The sequence below is a fragment of the Helianthus annuus genome, chromosome 9, assembly GCF_002127325.2.
Source record: "Helianthus annuus cultivar XRQ/B chromosome 9, HanXRQr2.0-SUNRISE, whole genome shotgun sequence".
Lineage (NCBI taxonomy): Eukaryota > Viridiplantae > Streptophyta > Magnoliopsida > Asterales > Asteraceae > Helianthus > Helianthus annuus.
In genome coordinates, this window is record NC_035441.2 from 124,342,094 (window position 1) to 124,361,473 (window position 19,380).

The 19,380-nt window shown below is 36.7% G+C and overlaps 1 long non-coding RNA gene across 2 annotated transcripts; it reads left to right on the forward strand.

Annotated features, from left to right (window-relative positions):
- The first annotated feature begins 15,079 nt into the window (after positions 1 to 15,079).
- LOC118482085 lies at positions 15,080 to 17,498 on the forward strand. 2 transcript variants are annotated; one of them, XR_004867108.1, is made up of 3 exons: positions 15,080 to 15,144; positions 17,077 to 17,133; positions 17,248 to 17,498. It is a non-coding gene; the product is annotated as an uncharacterized LOC118482085 (long non-coding RNA). The 2 variants fall into 2 exon arrangements; XR_004867107.1 differs by lacking the exon at positions 15,080 to 15,144 and having other exon boundaries at positions 17,043 to 17,133.
- Positions 17,499 to 19,380: the final 1,882 nt, after the last annotated feature.

Sequence of the window (19,380 nt, forward strand, 5' to 3'; positions counted from 1 at the left end):
AAAAAGGAACAAATTAACGGCAAAAACCAACATAAATACAAGAAAAAAGGGTTGACACACCATGCCTACCCTCCTAGCTACACCCCAAGACCAAATCAACAAACCAGAAGACAAGCACGGGGCCGTGCCACCAAGGAATGGGGTCGTGCCCCACTACAGAATGTGTTCAGAGTCCATGTAGATCAAGACAAACAAAGCAGACAAGAGACACGGGGACATGTCCCATGGATACGGGGCCGTGGTTAACTCCCAGATGTGCAGAATCTCCAAATGGTCCCCATAAAGCTGACCACGGGGCCATGCCTACTGTCACACGAGCCCGTGTGTGCATACGGTCTGAAACTGATCAATAAATGAAGACAGAGAAAGAAGGATACGGGGTCGTGTGAAGGGACTGTTTTCAGCTATAAATAGAGAAGCTTGGCTCACTTCCAACTCATACCTTGGCAGCCCTCTCTCTCACTCACCACCACTTCAACACCATTATCCACCACATTCGTTCACCTTTAGAGTGTGTAGTAGTCTCGAAATCCAAGATTGATCATAAGAGTTCTCGTCAATCAAAGGTCATGCTTGGCTAATCTTTTACATCACTTGGTGAAAACAAATCTTTTATGTATTACTTTTAATTTCCAAGCTTTGGCTACTTTTTATTTGGGTTTGTATTAATGACTTTAATAACTAGTTTTTTTTTTATATTGAAAGTGAACTTTACTTTATCATTTCTTCATGTTTTGTTGATTCACTTATTTGTGTCTTTACGGTCTATATAAAGAGCGTTAACTGCCTGTGAGGGGGTTAGAAGGGTGGTTTGGGTAAAGTTATTGGCTCATTCAGTGTATAGATCATGCGAGAACTTGATTCAAGCTTATTAGGACTTCTCTTGAGGCAGATAGCATTAAATCGGGAGAAGCAAGACTGGCTTGAATCCCTTATTGTCACACCCCAACCGATGGCGGAATCATCGTGGCGCGGCACTGAGCGAAACAGATTGTCCAGAAGTTTCCATAACAACTATAATTACCAATTATTTAAAGCAACATGTCCCATACCATGTCATAAAAGATTATACAATTATTACAGAAAGATCTAGTCAAATTGTTCTGTTCCGACAACTCAGATTTTTATTACAGACAATTGTTTATTGTTGACCTAGGTCTTTCCTAGCCTCGATTTCACAGCAAAGTAAGCAAATAACCATCCTAAGCACCTGTTACATACGTTAAAGTAAAAGTCAATACACATAGTGTAAAGGTGAGCATACAAGTTTAATAGATATAATAGAGTTCGAAAGCGTTACGCGTAACCAGCACGTACACAGTGTAAAATGAGGCATGTTAGTTATCAACATGAACCTATCGATACCAATGACTGCGAGTTGACTGCCAGAGGCAGTTCGTAATGCACACTCACCACAGTGAGCCATGTAACAAATTGTCCTTAACAACCCCTGAGTGAATAGGTGCTCAGTCTAAACAAATAGTACTATCGTTGTTAAGGCATGTAGACAACATTCCATGTGTAAACATAACAAACAAGCATTCATTAAGTCATGTATAACATGCGGTAATTGGTTAGCGATTAAAGTATTGCGTAGTGTGTTTGATATGATTTAGAATAAGTAACGTATGTAACACCTAAACGTGCATAAAGCAAAAAGTGATCGAGTATACTCACAGCGATTAGGTGGATTGAAGGGAGCGCTAGAAAGTATGGTTAGCCTGATCAGAACGATAGCATAACGATAAGCGACACATAAAACGATGCAGAGTGCAAGTGGGTTGGACAGCAGTTCGATCGGATGGTAGTCCGATCGGATAGCCGGTCGTTCGGGTGACAGTCCGCTCGGATGGATATCCGATCGGGTGACCTTTCAAGTGGATTGTTACTTCCTTTGGGAAGGATGTGTTTGTGTATGATGGCTTGACTTTTGAAGTTTTCGGTGTAGCATTTGAAAACACAGAAGTATCTCTACCTTTCAAGTCGGTCGATCAGACGGACGTTCGATCGGACAACAACCCGATTGGTTGGACACTTTAATGAGAACAAGTTCACAGCAGTTTGTTACTCGATCGGATTGTAGTCCGATCGGGTGGCAATCTGCTGGTATTGAACATGTTGAAAGTTGTTTAAGTTATTGAAGTCTGAACGTTACATGGTCGAGTGGCAGTCCGTTCGGGTGGTAATCCGATCGGTCAGCACTTCGTTCAATGTTCCTCCTTCAAAAGTTTGAATTTAGAAATTAAATGTGGGGCCAAGGTGCAAGCTGGTCGGGTGACAATCCGATCGGATGGTAGTCCGATCGGACGGCATTCCGTCCTGGTCGTTCCGAACGTCTTACACTTGGTTGTTTTGATAGTTTGTCGTTTTATCGAGACGGTGTAACAACGTGTTAATCAACAGAACCCTATCTTGACCCTAGTGACCCGATTGAACAGGAATCACCCAAGTTCAACCAGTTAACCGGTTCAAGACGGTTGTTCTTGGTTAACCCGAAATCGGTGGTCTCGTGGATAGAATCCAGATCTTGAACCAACACAACCACAAGAATGAGTAGAAAGTCAGTACAAGCTCCGATTCTATCGGTTTTAAGTGCATTGAGTGTAAAAGATTTAAAAGAAAGTTGGAAAACCATCTTTCAATCCCTTTCACCGTGAATATGTTTAGATCTATGAAAGATCTTTGTTTATTTGTATGGAAATCGTTCAGATCTAAGTTGTACTTGGTGGATTGAGGCCAAAACATGAAGTTCTCAAGAACACCATGATGACATCATCCTAGAACACCTCAAATCTAGTGATTTCACGGTTAAAAGTTAAGATTCGAAAGATAGAAAGGTGTAGAATCAAGTGTAGATCAAAGAAGTACAAGATTTAGGTTGAGATCTTACCGGAATTGCGAGAAATCAGAGAAAAAGTAAGGTTGGAGCGCTGGTCGGACAGGAGAGTGCCAAAAGTGGTAAGTTGTGATGGTGACATGGGGTATTTATAGGGTTTCCTAAAGTAGAAAGGGTGGGTCGATCGAGTGGCAGCCTGATCGAATGGCTGGTCGATCGAGTGGTAGCTCGATCGAGCAGCTGTTCGATCGGCTGGTCACTTGGTCGATCAGCCAGTCGATTTGAGTGTTCGGTGCAACGAGTTTTGCCGTTTCGAGTGCGATTGCGAGCGTTGCAATGCGATGGAGCTTCTTATTCAAATTACTTTTAATCCCAACTACTATATCAACATACAATCATCCTTAATTGATTTGCGTTTAGCGTTTACGATTCGAGTTTCGATTGCGTTTCGATTATTCACCACAACGTAAACATAAATAAACATGCACAAGTAACACATAAGGCACACACACACACGTAAAACAATATCCAGAACGCGTAATTCGAGTTGCGAGCGTGATTGCGATAAGCGATAACATATGCGACAAATATCGAATAAACCTCGATTATTAATAAGTACTCCACATAATACAACTAACGTTAAGCATAAGTTAGACTATCTACGAGTCAAAGAAGTCAAAACAGGAATTGAGCAAGGAGTGACAGATCGCAATTAGCAATCTTGTCTCCCTTTGACTTCAATTTTGACTTTGACTTTGACTTTCGAAACACGGGGTGTTACACTTATAAATAAACTACTATTAAAACTTTAACTCGGCCTTGCGGGACTGTATCCCTACTGACTCAGACAAATATGGCCGAGGGTAGCATTGCCTCCAAAAGAGGGACATGCCACATTTTGCATTAATAACTTACTTAATTATCTTTCAATAATCCAGCCTTGTGGGACTGTATCTCTTCTGACTCAGACCAATATGGCTGAGGGTAGCGTTGCCTCCAAAAGAGGTACATGCCACAATAACTAAGATAATCTTTTAAAAAACCCAAAGTGCGAAATTTATCAAAAGGTAAAAGAGGAGTCAGAATCAAGTGATTCAGAATCAAGTGATTCAGACAAGTGATTCTATCTTGTTTTTCTAATATTTTATTTTCATTTTATTTTTATCTTTCTAAATTTACTAACATCTTTTCTCAAAATTTTGGTTATAATAGACGTTGACGATATTCCAGTATTAAAAGCTCGTGTGTCCTTGGATGACCTCGGTATCTTACCATCACTATACCACGCCAACGATGGGCACACTTTCCCTAACGTGTTGTAGAGAGTGATTGTATTGTATCGTACTCTATAAATTTAAAACTTGATAAACGTGTAAAAAGTGCTAAAAATATACTAAAAATTACATCACGTCACCCAACAATGATAAACAATAATAAAAAGTCACCCATAGAGAAATCAGGAATTTAAAGCGGAGTACTGATAAACAACCCATAATATTGTTCAACACGTACAGGCAACAATGTCGTTGTAAATGGCAAAATTTTCAAATCGATTGGATCAAAACTGCCTAAATAGGTTAGATGAAAATATGTTATGGAATAAAAGCGTTATAGAACTTCAAAAACCATAATAACCATTAAAGTCCTTAACGATAGTCTAATTAATCAATAGTCTCCTTATAAACTCATAACTAGAAAATCATGAACATCAAAATGGACAAATCAAATCATAAATGACTAAAGAAGATATGTAAACTAAGTATTAACAAAAAATTAAACAAAATTACACCGGAAAGAAACATCACCGGAGTTTTAACTCGGCCGCTTGAATTGTTGTTCTGTGTACAAGTAGCCAGCCAGATTGTCCGCTAGAGCAAGACTAGATGACGAAGGAACAGGAGAAGGAATAACTAATGAGGTTCCCGCCACCACCGGTGCTGGAGACGAAGCAATCGGTCTCTAAACCAGCTCAAGAGCATAATCAGGCACAAACGAAGACGATGAAAACCCTCTGGACACCATAACAGGAGGCCAGGAGCAGACGATGAAGATTAAGAGGCAGACAGAGAGCAATGAGGTAAATTAGGAGGAGAAGATGCATGAACACAAAGATTTCAGTTACAAAAAATTGATTTAAGGGTGAATAATGTAACACCATGTTTCAGTTACAAGAAATTGATTTATGGGTGAATAGTTCAACCTCAAATATGATGTTCTACGTTAGCTTTTCTACAAAATTTGAAAACGGGGAAAGGTGATAGGGAACCAACCTGATGTAGTGACAAAAAATACAAGAATGTTAGATTTCTTGTTTCTAAATTTTAAGTGTAATAGAGATGTTGATGTGAATGCTAGCAGAGTGTAGATCCATTAAGTTTCCTTCCTTTCCATGGAAGTTTGTATATTTTAATACATGGTTAGTTGATAAGTATATAAATAAATAATTATAGGGTTTTTCTATTAGCAAAACCTATGAGTTACGGACTTCTTAAATTATTTGTCCTCGATATCAGTTTTCTAGAGTCATTTCACGAACACGTGGGTACAACAACAACAAAAATAAAACATAAGAATATATATATACTTAAAAATTTAGTTATATCAACTTTTTTCCAACCTTCATTATGAGCCTCTTAAATACATTGCTTATAGTACAATACTAAATGAGGTTAATTTTGGGGTAAAATGGTCTTTTAACGTGAATACTATTTTAATTCTTACAAATTATTATAAATTTAAGTTAACACAAATGAGTTAATTCATATAATGGAATTAAAAGAGTTAATTGAATTAAGACACCTGAACTTCATTCCTCTTCATCTTCCCCCATGGTTTATGAAGCCAATTAAACCAAAATTGATTACATATCGAAGAGGATCAATGAAGCATTCAATGTTATTATCATTTTGTGCAATTCAATCGTCCCTCTTTCAATTTCCACATCCGTTTCCAGCCACCCCATATTAAGAAGAGGATCAATGAAATCAACCACAAAGTTGCTGTTCTATTTCCCAATTACCAGCTCTTCTCTTCTGCAGAGCTCTTCTCTTCTGCAGAACTGATGATTTAGGGTTCCACACACTTCATTCCCATTTATTTAGGCGAATTTGTTGGTTAACTTCGCATAAACTTATTGGTTTTTTTGGGTATGTTTTGTTTGTATTTCGAGATATGGTGAACAATAGGGCAAAATCTCCCATCCTACATGCTTTATTTCTCCAGCAATCTAGACATTCGATTCATGTAGAGCCTGGACTACGAGATAAAGATGTAAGTGATTATTTGATTTTTCATCTGGTTATGATTTGTATGGATCAATTTCTGTGTTGGTTGCATGTGTGTGGATAGGTTAAGATCAAGATGTTGATGTTGAGCCCTAATTTAGTTCATATACTTGTTAAAGACTACCAGCTCATGTATTCAATTCTATACGCTTGGTAGAGACTGCCAGCTCATGTGTTCTATTTGATATATAAATTAATTCATTAAGTATACTTGGTAAAGACTACCAGCTCTTTTGTATTTTTTATGTCCATCTTGGATCAAGATTAAGATTTGAGGTGGCAATGATGGGCAGGTTGGGTAACACGTTAAACCTGGTTTGAGTTGAAATAGGTCATTTCTAAGCGACACGCTGGATCTTGCCTTCTCAGTTGACCCACAACCTTTTTGTCCTAATATTAATACATAAATTAAGATTGAAAACTACTGTCCGTTACAAAAATGAGAGCTGGGACTTTGGGTAACTTTTAGCGCATTCGACCTATATGACCTGTTTATGTTCTAGCTAACTTTTTTAATTAAACATGTTTGAGATAAACACAACCCGTATATTGTTCAAAATAAGGGCATGACATTGGTTTGCTAATATTTACATGTTTAACATTCTAGGAATCTCTCGTATGACCAGATCAACAAATAGAAGTCAAACCAGCATTGGCTAAGCGCTAAGGAAAGAAGGAGAAAAATTCTATCTTCCCGGTGGTGGTACTATGTTCTCCAATGCCGTTATCGCGTATGTTGATTTAATGCAAAATCTAATCACGGGGATGAAAGATGGAATGTTCATACAACCATTGATACCGGCTATGGGGTTAGTTTTCCAGGTATAAATCGTAATTAGTTTGTTTATTTGTTTCATTGTGTGCTTAAATGTATCCGATTCTCTGATTTTCTATTGCATCAGTTTGTTCATTTGATTTGTTTATGTTGCCTGAGTTAGTGATTTTAACTGATCCATAGTGGTGGTTTGCCTTATTTGATTTATGTTTTTAGGTTTTTTTCATGATTTGTGTTTAGTAGCTAATTAGGTTGAAATTAACTTAAATTGTTTGAAAGATTTGATTCAAGGCGGTTTTGATTGAGTCTGTATAACTAAATTCTTTGGATCACGATTCATGTTTGGAGCTAGATAAGGTTAAATTAATTTTTTTATTGTTGTTATTGGATAAATAGTTTAAATTGAGCATTTAAGTGCTATAGTTCTTATAGATAGTGACTGGATCATATCTGATGGAAATCTTGGTTTTAGATATTTTTCTTAAATTGAGAATTTAGGGATATTTTTCTCTATGAGGTTAGTGGCATATAGGATGTGTGGCTGAACCGATGTCAAAGTATTAACCAAATGGAAAGAAATTTGCATATAAAGTAACATTTTCTGTATGTACAGGGTCTCAAGATTGTTTTGAAGTTGGTCTTACTCAACTTTCAAGACTGTCTCTTTCTACATACATGTTGGTCATCTCTTACAACTAAGTTCTTGAATCTATGGGTGGTCAGTGGGTTGAAACCGGGCAGGACAACCAAACTAAAGTAGAACTGCTTTTTGGAATACTTTAGAACTGAGAAACAAAATCATAAACCGGTATATATCATAATGCTCTTATGCGAGATGTTATAAGAAATTGAAATAGTGTTATCGCTTTTTGTTTATTCACGTAGCATCTCGACCGTGCCGTAAGCTATGTAAGATCTTTAAGTTTGATTCAAGTTCAAGTTATTACCATTCCTAGGGGCTTAATATACATGCTATATATGAATTAACATATCATACTTTTGATTATATATAATCCGACAATGATGATTATGTGAGGGAATATTAATCTTACTTATTAATCTGTTTTTCCCATTTCACAAATTGAGTGCTGCTTTTTTAAATGTCATTTTTGATCATTTTATGCATTTATTTCTTTAATAATCATAATTAATATAATACTCAAACAACTAATAATAATAAAAAAATGTGTCTGCATTTTGCTGAAATTGGGCTTAAGTTGTGCTCGACATGCCAGAACTGGCTATCGAGGATGTTAGTGTATAAATAAATCTTTTAATTTTAAGGGTATGTGCGTGTTATATATAACTTGCATTTTTAATAGATGTTTTAGACCATGTGTAGTGGTTTAGCTTAATAATGCCCCCACCATAGGGCGTTTTGCGACACGTGGCAGTCCAATCAGCATGTGGCATTATTGGGCGTTTTTGCAAAATGGGTGTAGTGGGGATTGGGGCATTATGTTAAATGAGATGTAAAATAATTAAATAAAAAAAAACCCTCAAAAAAATCTTATTGGATAACAAAAAAGGAGATGGAAGGTGATTGGACAAGGAGAAGGGGGCAAGGCGTGTTTCAAACAACGCGGGAGCAATTTTTTTCGAAAAAAACGCCCACAAACGCCCCTATGTAATGGGATGTGGGCGTTTTTTAGCGTTATTTTTCAAATTTTTTTTTTTTAAAAACGCCCCACTACGGGGGGTCTTAATGTTTCTACTTTTGAGCATCAAGATAAAGTAGAATCGATTTCTTTTTTTTTTTTTTTGAATGGCAAAGTTTACATACCCTAAATTACACCAAATATATCCTAATCTACACTTTGCTTGAGATTGAATCCAAGACCTTCCACCAAGAGGGAAGAACCTCTGCCCCACATTGACGTGAAATCCATTTCTTAACCCAAAAAACTAATTTGCACAACATTTTAATGCATGAAAACATCCTTGGCACACAAGGTACGCACCCTAGGATTGAAAAATCCTCAAACGCTTCCTATTTTAGTTGTGCTTCACTCTACACAAGGCGTCGACCTTTATACTTTGCGCCTCAATACGCCTAAGGCGCGCTTTTTAAAACCAAGGATGGATCCCAGTATGTGTAATATATTAATATTTATACAAGACAAACTATGGGCATAAGTGTAATTTTATGTCACCTAATTACATTTTGGTTTGAGTACAATACAATATATCAAGAGATGATTGATAAACTAACAAAAAACGAGCACCAGGTTGTAAATTATCGTCGCCGCCGCATCGCGCAAGATATATAATTTTGATTGTATGGTGTTATGAAGCAAAAAAGGTAATAAATAATAGTAGGAAGGGTTACAAAATTTGAAACTAAAATATAAAACATAGTATACCATTTTTAATAGTTTTCTTTTTGTTATTTCACTGCAGTCAGTTGGCTGGTGATGGGATTGGGGATGACGGTGGCATGCGTTAGCAAAAGTTTGGTCTATGTGTTATCCAATAAGATAGGAAGGCGTGCGAGAGTTTATGAGTTTTTCCTTTTTCTGTTTCATGTTTTTTTTTCTTAGAAGACATCTTTTTTCACTTCTTTTTGGCCGGCAAGTTTTGCCAAGGAAACAACTTATGGTCCATGGTTTAATAAAGTTTAAGCACACCCCTTTGTAGGCGTATTGTCTTATATGTTATGCACAGGCCGTGTCAGACGTCTTACCACGAACAAACAATAGCTATTATGCATGCCATGCATCGCACGGGCTTTCTCCCTAGTAATAATAATAAATAAAATGTAGTTGATTATTAGAAGTTATTTGCATTTAGTTATTGACAAAATCCTACACAATAACATCCATCAGGTTCAACATTTTTCCAGTGGCCTTTGCAAATCCTGTAAGCATATCCGCTTTGCATACATGCAGCTGAGCACTTGCTTTCCTGACATAACCCTGGCCACTTTAAGTAATTGAAAATTTCATTCACACTTTTTTCTTCTTCTACATACATATCAGATTGTATATACAAACACAAATTACATTTGTAGAGACTTAATTAGTTACATACCTATTGCTGCCGTGATAATCAAAAGGTTGTAAAATACAAAAATTGCAACTGGAAAATTCTTTTTTCTTTGGTTTGTAGGACGAGAAGTTTTTGATGTATTGTGGTTTCTGTAGACAAATAGTCGCTCATATATATATTTAGGGTAAAATGAAACTTATACGAGTTGTGAAAACTTAGAGAACTCGGTCTTATGAAAGGTTTTTTCAAAAAAAAAAATTTACCAAAATCCTAAAAAAATCAACTTTTCCAAAAAAAAAAAAAAAAACCTAGTTTTTTTTTTCATTTGCGGCAGCCATGAATGCTGTAAAAAGTGATGCCATGCTTATGTCATCACATTTTTACAGCTGCTCTAAGGTGTCGAAAAACACTATTTCGATTTTTTTTTTTATTTTTTTACGACAGGTTTTCTAAACATTTTAATCTAGGGGTGTGAAAAAAATGGGGCAAAAGTATTAATGAAGAGTAAATGTCACTTTATGTCCCTGAGGTTTACATCAAAACGCATGACTAATCCTCATTTGAAAAAAAACACAACAATCTAGTCCCTGGGGTTGTCGATTGCGTTCAATCAAGTCCCTGCTCCAATATTCCACCAGTCAACTGTTTGTTGACTTGGGTAATTATGTCATTCCACCTGTAGTTCGAAGGGCAAAGTGGTCATTTCCATTATTATTATTAGTATTATTATTATTATTATTATTATTATTATTATTATTATTATTATTATTATCATTATTAAAATCATGTTTCATCTTCAAACACCTAGTAGTTGCAGAATATGAACATCATTCGGATCTTCAAAATTCATCACAAATCATCTTCATCATTTTTAGAGAATCATTTGTCCATAATCATATTCAACATAAGCCATCTCCATCATCTTCACACAACATCACAACATCTTCAATCTTTATCGTGAGCATCATCATCGGCGAACGTGAACATCATCTTCATCTCACAATCAAGAAAAGGGGTTTTGTCCCTCCCTTCAAACCCACTGAGAAAAGTTTGCAAAAATGGAAGGTCTCATTCAAACAAAAGGGGTTTTGTCCCTCCCTTCAAACCCACAATCAAGAATCTTTCTTAACAAAATCCCATAACAATTTGTGAGACAAAGATTCAATCTTTCCTTAAAAAAATCCAAACCCACAAATCTTTTTTGCTTAAAACCCAAATCCCCAAATACGTTTTCTCCAAATATTGATGGATCAAGAAAATTTCAAGGGTTTGGTTTGTTTGATGTCAAAAAGTTAAATACTTTGCATGTTTGTAAGCCTCCATCGTCGCCGCCGCCGGTGGTGGTGGTGTCGCCGCCGCGATTGACGAGCTCAATTGTGGTTGGGTTAACATTTATTCTAGGAAACTATGTTTGTGAGCTCATTCAATCAGACTTGATTGTAACATATTCTTTTTCCCATTCATAGCATTATCTCATTCAAGTACATTGATCTGGTAACGATCAACTACTTGAACAATGACATGATAAAAGAAGTTCAATAGAACCAGATGAACATTATAACCCAAATTAGTGTTGGTTATCATCATTGTTAGGGGTCTCCTCCACTACCTTCTTCTTGTTATACTCCTCCATCTCCTTCTTGTAAGCTTCCATGTCTTCAGTCTCTCCATTCCATCTATGTTTTTCTTCTTTACTCAATTCCTGCAAGCCGTTAGTTAATTAATATCAACAGTTCGTTCAATAAACTTGTGAGAAAATGTATGTACCTTCCACTTCACAGAAATAAGAGCAATGATTTGACCCGCCAAAGTTTATGGGTGTTGAAGTGTTGACATTGAAAAAGATTATACCTTTAGGGAAGATAGTTGCAAACTTTATAGGGAAGACAACATCATAACACGAGTTGCAATTTCGGTCCCTGAAGGGCATTCTAGTCTTTTAACACAAATGGTAACGGTAAACTTACGGAATATTGGAGCAGGAACCTGATTGAACGCTATCGACAACCCCAGGGACTGGATTGTTGCGTTTTTTTCAAATGAGGGTTGGTCCTACGTTTTGCTATAAACCACAGGGACGTAAATTGACATTTACTCAAGTATTAATTTTTGAAAACCTCATGCCATGAAAATAATACAGTAAACTAAACTTTCATGATGAAACTTGTATTCGATTTCCAACAATCAAATTTAATTATCAGAAGTCAAATTTTGCAACTTAGGGTTCCCAGGAAAATTACAGAATAAAAATTCACTGCTAGAAAATCAAAACTTATGAAACTAGAGTTCTAGAATTAAAACTTGTGAAGTCAAGATAAACAAACCCAAATTAATGACTAGTACATGTGTGTGAAGTCAAGATAAACAAACCCAAATTAATGACTAGAACATGTGAATTAGGGTTAATTCACAAACTACATAACAGAAAAATATTCATTGTACAGTAATTTTCAAACTTGAGATCACAACCAAAAACCAAATTGAACCCTCAAATAGGTTTATATTTGTTGTATATTTGGTTTAGAACAAGTAATACGAAAAATTAACAAACCTCGTACCGAATTGAAATTGCAAAGTTTGTGATGAAACATGAATGAATCTCTAAATCGTATGAGAACTATCAGATAAACCTATTTGCGGGTTACACGTAATGATTTATCGGATTAGACAGAGATCACTCTTGTTGGAATTAGATTTGATGATTCGAATGTAGAATTGTGATGCCCCCTTTAACCGTAAGTTTTATTGTATGCATCTTTTTCTTACGATCGACGTGCAGAAGTGAAGAACACGGAACTAATTTTAGGTTAATTACTTGGGTTTATGTTTCGAACATGAGGGTTAATCTTCTTAATCCTTCCTGAGCTTGAGTGTGATCCTTCCTGCAAAACAATAACACCCCGTTAAGCTCAATAAGAGGGGAATATGGGGGTTTCCCTCTTAACCACTCTCCAGCGTGAGAATAAGTAACTGCTTTGAGGAAATAAGTGTGTGTTAAGAGTGAGAGAGTAGAGAAGAGAATGGTTTAACCTGTGTATGAAGGTCCCTATTTATAGCCGGAGTGGTGTAGAAGGAGATGGGCTGATGGGCCTTGGGCCTGAAGGCAACAACAAGGAATATCCGCTTTGTCCCTCTGGTGACGACCGTTTGTGTCTTCTAGAAGATCTTCGGTGCTGGCGCACCTTGATTGGAGCCACGTGTCCGGGTTGTCGTCCTTGTTGTCCTTCTGACATCAGCAGGTGAGTGGAGATCATGGGGCAGTTGTCGTCGCCCCCTGATTGGTGCCACGTAGACGTCCTTGTGTACTTTCTGTCTCCTACACGATTGTTAATCGTGGAGCACGATAGGGTACAGCCTGCTGGATGCTGATTGGCTCGCTCTTCTGCCACTCGTACCTTTGATGCTTCCTGAAATGGCCCTGCGCCGCTACCCTCGCGCGACCTTTGATGTGTGTCCAACCAGCCAGCGCAAAGCTTAGGGGTTGATGGCTCTTATTCAGGATGGTAAGTGTGAAAGTTGATGCTACATCTTGCTTGGACCCTGCGCGCAGCCTAGGTTTTGCCTAAGTAGACCGCGTAGGGTTTGCAGATTGATCAGATTAATGTGTAAGGAGTATGGTTCAGCGCACGACCTGACTGGCCTGCTCAGCTTTTTGAGAGCATACCCCTTAAAGAAGTCTTTCATGACTTCATATATGTCCTTAATGAGAATAACCTTTATGGACTTTTTTTATTTTTTTCCAAAATAGCCATCATGGCCCAACAAATTATAACAGCGTAGAGGACTTGTAGAGTCAAAGAAACAAATCCAATTTTCATGGACTCAAATAATTAATGGCTTTAATAAATTTTTAGTCAACATTAATAATGTAATCTATATATAGTTAAAAATTTAGTTATATCAACTTTTTTACAACCTTCATTATGAGCCTCTTAAATACATTTGTTTCTTTCAAGTTGTAATTGCCTATTATAAATACCTTTACTTGAAATAATTGAATTAAGTTTCAGCCCCGTCATCTCCTCCTGTAAGTTGAAATGTACAAATTTAATGTATTAATTTCTATTTCCTCAGACGAATTTTGTAACCTACTAATTTTGATGGGAAACTTTAATCATTATTAATTGGTATGGAAACTGATAATCCTTTTAGCCTGTGTAAAATCACTCAACATTCCCACACTAATTTTTTTAAAGAGAGTGAGAGAGTCACGAGAGTTGGAGAAGAGCATCCATCTCCGGCGAAGTTCCGATCACTCCACCCACCCACCATGACCACTCCGATGCCCACTATCTCTTCTCTACACGATTGATGGCGGCGCTAGAATAAGAGTTCTTCTGCTGCTGTTGTGTGATTTTTGTTTATCACGTCAGTCCGAATTAGCATTCTTTTAGGTTCAATTACGAGTTCGGGCTTCCAATTTGGTGGTGCGTTAACAATTTGCGTTTCATAAAGTGTCAAGAGCCACATTAGCGCCTTCAGGTTTGGATTGAGTATATATACTTAATTTTTAATCTCCAAATGGTTAGAAATGTATGTGACAATAGTGACATGTTTCTTTAATTGACTCAGGGAACTTACAAGGCGCTTGGCAGACATTTTGGAAATGATTCATACTGATACATGATGATATTCTGGATGAAAGTGAGATGAGAAGAGGTAAAAAATTTATCTTTATAAAGATAGGCCATGAATTATAGTGTTTGTAATGTAGTGGAAAATTAATGACAGTTAACATGATTTGGAGGCGGTGTTTGAATTTGCACTTTGATGGTTGGAGAGAGATGGCAGTATTGGGAGATAAAAGAGACCACTTTAATGGCATGACGAAAGGATTAGTAGGCGGTGTTTGGGAAGATGACCAGAAGTGTTACAATCAAAAGTTTTGGTTTTGACGTATGTGGTTAGTAGATGACCAGAAGGGAGCACCGGACCTATCATGATAATGGTTTGTAGAAAATGGGACGTGACAAGTGTTAACGGCAGGTACATGAGCACCGACTATATTGTCACTGACATAAAGGTAGTTTTTTACCCTCTGCTATCCCACATTCTTACGTTTTTCTACTTTTGATTTTAAAACAAAAATCTACGCCTTTATTTGCGCAGAGAGGTGTGATGCATTGCACCGCAAGGAATAACATTGCCCACTATTTCTTTGTCAAACTCAAAGAGGGCGGTGTATATTTGGTCCACGGTTTCGCCGTGCAACCTACAAATCAGTATCGGGTTCTTAAAGACAGCCCCTTTGTGATCGTAAGGTATATATCGGCTTACACTTTATTCGTGCCCTGTTTAATAAACCATTTTAATTAAAGATGTGCTATTTACCTTTCTACTCGATCTGAAATGTTATTTACATACCTGGTATATGTTTACTCTATTTTAAAATTAGGAGGCTACAACAGTCGGAAACTTGAGTTCGTAAATATAAAAGCGCATTGTTCTACATTAAAAAAATAGGAATAAAAAAACTTGGTAACGCATCACTTCGAATGTGTAAAGACATACAAGGGGAGAAGTTGGCTTTTGAAAAAAATAAACTTGGTGTCGTTATAAATGGAAAGGCAACAAAAAAACTTTCAACTATAATTGATTGATTTCCATAAACAAGGGTGGAGATATAATAGGAAGTTTATTTGGCTAGGAAGGCTAGGAAGTGATCTTGACCATCCATTTACTTAATCAAGGGCTAAGATTAAATCAGGGAAATTGAAAGTAAAAAAAGAGGCGCGTGACTTTTTTCAGGGGCAATCTAGTCAATCCAAGCCAATAGTTTCTCTCTCCTCCAATTCCCCCCATTTTTTAAACGTTAATAACTCTTTCATACGACATTATTTTTTTATAAAAATTGCACCAAAAAAACGAGTGTTTTTTTATCTTTAAAACGAGTATACTATTGCTATATTTTGAAAAAAAAAATTTAAAACCCAGTTGCGTAAAACGCAATAGAAAAAACCCCAGTATCGTAAAACGCAATGAAAAAAAAACCCTAAAAAATGACATTTTTCTAAAACGCAATGCACAAAAAACACAAAGAAATGACTTTTTTGTAAAACGCAATGGCCAGAAAACACATAAAAATGTGTTTTACCTAAAACGCAATGCACCAAAAACACAAAAAAATGACTTATTTGTAAAACGCAATGGCCAGAATACTCTTAAAATGTCTGTTTTCTAAAACGCAATGGACTGAAAACACATAAAAAAGTGTTTTACCTAAAACGCAATGCACCAAAAACACAAAGAAATGTCTTATATGTAAAACGCAATGGCCAGAAAACACTTAAAAATGACTCATTCTAAAACGCAATGGACTGAAAACACCTAAAAAATGTGTTTTACCTAAAACACAATGACTAAAAACACTTAAAAATGTGTTTTTTTCTAAAACGCAATAGCTGTCTGTCACTGTGAACTGTCTGTCACTGTGAACTGTCTTATTTCTAAAACGCAATGGACACATAAAACTGTCTGTCACTGTGAACTGTTTGAATTGTCTACCAATTTCTAAAACGCAGCTCAACCCCAGCCAGGGGCTCTGCCCCTTGGACCCCGCCAGGGGCTGCCGCCCCTGGGACCCCGCTACCGGGGGCTGCCGCCCCCGGACCCCCGCAAAGATCGTAAAACGCAATGACTAAATAAAAAACCCAGATCATGAAAATGAAATTAAAGAATTTCTTACATGGATCGAAGCCGATTTCTTCATCAATTGACGGAATTTGAATGATAGAAACACTTATCAACGCTCGAATCGAACGAATCGAGTGATTATCTCCAAAATCACCGGAAAAAACGAGATTTTTTTATGAAATTAAACTGGGTTTTCTTCAAAAAAAAAGCTGAAGAACACGATGATCGGGTTCTGAATCATTGATTTGTGATGAAAATCGCACTATAATGTAGTGATTATTGAGATATAAAGTGAAGAAATAGTTGAAGATGGTGGATTTTGAAAATGATGGGTTTTTGAATTTACTGGGTTTTGAAAAAGGAAGAAGAAAGAGTTGGATTGACTAAAATACCCTTTCTCTTTATTTTAAAATTTGCCACATGTCATAATCCTATGGCTTCCTATCCTTCCTAGAGAAAATTAACTTCCTATTTGATCTTTACCCCCATAAACAATGTAATTGTGCATATTTATTTTTGGATAACGGTCTACATAAATGTTTCGTGCTTTTCCTTCCCAGGCCTGCTTATGCAGATTCGGATTCAGAAGAAACAGTTGACAGTGACCCACATGAAAGGTATACCGTCTGCACTTAGTGTTAGTAATGAAAACCCTTACTACTTTTCGATGCATATATACGTAAACATAGTATACCCTTTTTAATAGTTTTCTTTTCGTTATTTCACTGCAGTCAGTTGGCTGGTGATGGGATTGGGGATGACGGTGGCATGCGTTAGCAAAAGTTTGGTCTGTGTGTTATCTAATAAGATAGGAAGGCGTGCGAGAGTTTATGCGTTTTTCCTTTTTCTGTTTCATGTTTTATTTTCCTTGGAAGACATCTTTTTTCACTTCTTTTTGGCCGGCAAGTTTTGCCAAGGAAACAACTTATGGTCCATGGTTTAATAAAGTTTAAGCACGCCCCTTTGTAGGCGTATTGTCTTACATGTTATGCACCGGCCGTGTCAGACGTCTTACCACGAACAAACAATAGCTATTATGCATGCCGTGCATCGCACGGACTTTCTCCCTAGCGAACGTTAATAATGTAATAAACTTTAACAAAACAATAATACGGAAACTAATTGTTAAGCCCATTATAAATTATAAAATATATATTAAACTTGAACATTAATAATGTAATAAACTTTTAACATAAAATATATACTAAACTTGAACATTAATAATGTAAGTAATAAACTTTTAACAAAACAATAATACGGAAACTAATTGTTAAGCCCATTATAAAATATATATTAAGCCCAAAATAATTATTTGATTATTAGGCCCAAATAACATTCATGTTAAATAACACTAAAATTGCCAACACTAACCATGCTAAAAAGAGGTTCGAGTATAAAGAGGTTGCTAACCATGCTATATCAATTAGACTAGAAGGTATGGTTTGGCTCATCCCCACGGGGATGAGCCTCCACGTAGGCGCCACGTAGGCGGCTAGCATGGGATGAGCCAAAATGAAGATGGAGGGGGATGGAGGATGGGGCCCCACCACATATTTTTTATTGTTTAATTTAATAACCAAGTTAATAAACTTTATAAAATTTAAAAAACACAACATAAAACAACATAAATAATTTCATTTCATAACATAAAAAAAATTACATTCCCTAAAAAAAAGAAACCGAAAATAAAAAAATAAAAACAATTACATTTCCTAAAAAAAAAAAGAAACCGAATATAAAAAATAAAAAAATTACGTTTCCTAAAACCTACGACGTCCATTTTTTTTTCACCTCTTCTTTCAAACGTGTTGCGTTGCATGAATTGTTGGAGCGCTTGATATTGTTGAACTTGTTGAAGTTGAGACATTTGTGAGAAGGCGTTGGGTGTTTGTTGAACTTGTTGGAAACCCGAAAACGGAAATTGCGAAGTCCCCCACGAAGGATCCATAGTCGGAGTGTAAGCGGGACTCGAAAAAAAATTAGGTTGGTTCGGATTGGGATTATTCGGGTTGGGGTTGTTTGGGTTGGGGTTGTTTGGGTTGAATGGATTCATGTTTGGTAGAGAATGGTATAAAAAATATAGAGTATTTTTATAAAAAAGGATGAGAAATGGAGAAGAATGGGAGTAGAATGAGAGAAAATGGTATAAAAATGGATTGGGATTATGGTATTTATTTAAAAGGAAATTGAATTTTTTTTTTTTTTTAATAATCTAGCCGTTACTCAACGGTTGAATTTTTGAGATTTGGGGCGGCACACCCGGCTTGTGGTTGCCGGTTGTGATGCTTGCCGGGCCAGGGGGGCGGTGTGGGGGTCCGGCGCCGGGCCAAGCCGGGCCAAGCCGGCCCCCATACCTTCTAGTCTTACTATCATGTCTGATACGCATCCCATGACAATAATATCATCTGTGCGCGTGACAACACCTGCATGAGATTGCATATCAGAACGCTATATACTCTGTAAATAGGTTAACCAATACTCAACTTAGCTTTTTGCAACAGGATCCAGTCTAGGTTGTAATTTCCGTTTTGTAAAATTAACAAACTAGCACTTGAACAACATGTGGCAAAAAGTGTAGTTACAACACAAAAGTTAATGCAGCTTCTACCATTTTTTTTCCTACCACCTATATCTTTATAGGGTGTTTGAATCCAAAAGTGATTCTTTCAAACAATATGATGATGACACACACCCAAATTAATACATTCTTCATTTGTGAAAAAAAATGTTGACATTGCAACGCGAGGAATTAATTCTATTCTAGTATTATAAAAAGCAAACAATTAACAATTTTTTTTTTGCTGGGAGGGGGTGGGGTGGGGTGGGGGGTTTAGGTTTTTGGGTGGTGGTGAGGGTGGGTGTTT